This window comes from Micropterus dolomieu, linkage group LG22 (genome assembly GCF_021292245.1).
Source record: "Micropterus dolomieu isolate WLL.071019.BEF.003 ecotype Adirondacks linkage group LG22, ASM2129224v1, whole genome shotgun sequence".
NCBI classification, from domain to species: Eukaryota; Metazoa; Chordata; class Actinopteri; order Centrarchiformes; family Centrarchidae; genus Micropterus; species Micropterus dolomieu.
Genome location: NC_060171.1, coordinates 24,153,374 through 24,154,836, shown reverse-complemented (window position 1 = coordinate 24,154,836; position 1,463 = coordinate 24,153,374).

Genomic DNA, 1,463 nt, shown 5'->3' with positions numbered 1-1,463 from the left:
CAGGGTCTAAATTTAGTTCTAGGGTCTTTATTTTACCCCCTAAAAAGTCCCTGCTCAGGGGGTAGTACTTTCAGAAAGTACCAGTACTTTGGGGGGGGTTTCTGAATGGGCAAGGAGAAGCTACTGGCTTTAAATCCAGCATGTCGGGTGTTTTTCTACGACTACTCCCCTCTTTTCCACTGTTGTTAGCAAACCAATAAATCAACAGTCAGATAGCACACACATGTCTCGCTGTTGTCCGCCTGAGATCGTATGTCGTCATTAAATTTATTGCTTGGAAATAGCAGCCAGTGTGCAGCGGTGTGTTTACAGCGAACAGCTGATGGAGTTATGCTAAATACTAGGTCCGAAGTTGTTGTTTTAAGTTTTCATCAAATATGAAATTTTTAGACAAAGGCAAAGTTGGTCTCCTCTTCTCCAAAACAAGCGGAACAGCTGATTACAACAGGTAATAAAGCTTGTTAAAAATCACGTTCCTCTAACACTCAGGCGGACACAGTCTGGCCAGCTGATCTGTAGCTCTTGTCGGCTGGAAATGTTTTAATCTTTCCAGACTGTCGTGAGTTTCTTTGTCTTTCTTTCTCTGTGCCAGAATTATGTTATGAACTTGATGGCTTTATCCAGTTTGTTATTAAATTTGTTATGAACTTCATCATAATTTCTCTCCATTTTACACCCACACAAAAAAAGCTGTTTTTAGTGGTCAAGCACAGCTTATAGTTTTTCATTATATTCCAATCAAATCTGATGTTCATTAATAAACTCTGCTCATGGATAGTTGTTACAAATAATGATACCAGTGCATTGCTTTGTACGACGCATAGGCCTACAGCCAATGTTACACCCAAAATGAACACATGGTGGTTTCAGGTGTCAGGTTCAGTTTATTTCACTGTAAATATAACAAAAAGACAGTCTTGAATAAATATCAACTTCATCTGCTGCTATGTTGACTGTCTTACATTTATGACTGGGCTAACTTCCTTGTAAAACGGGATTATACTTTGTCACAAGATCGCTGACGCAATTGCTGATGTAATCTGTACTCTGTGCATGTGTTGGCGTCTGTAGCTACCTGTCAGAAGCTCCGTCTTAAACCGGACTCTTATCCAGTTTTAATCCACTCTTTTTCGTAACATTTTTTATATCCTTTTTATTTAACTTAAAGTTTTTAACTTAAGTTTTACTTGGGTTATGGATTTTAAGCTAGATGACCGTAAAAACGCGATCAACGCTACTGACCACAACAAAGCTCCGGTGACTATGATAGCCGAGATAACTCTGCCCCTTGAGGACTGCACACTCCTTAAGAAAGCAAACAAAAAGATTGCTGACCTTATGGAAGACATCCGACGACTTTCAGAGGAACTCAAAGAGAAAGATTCCCTGCTGACTGGCTTTATGGATGTGGCTTCAGTACAAGCCAAACAGATTGTTTCTCTTAGCGCAACCGCTAACATCCA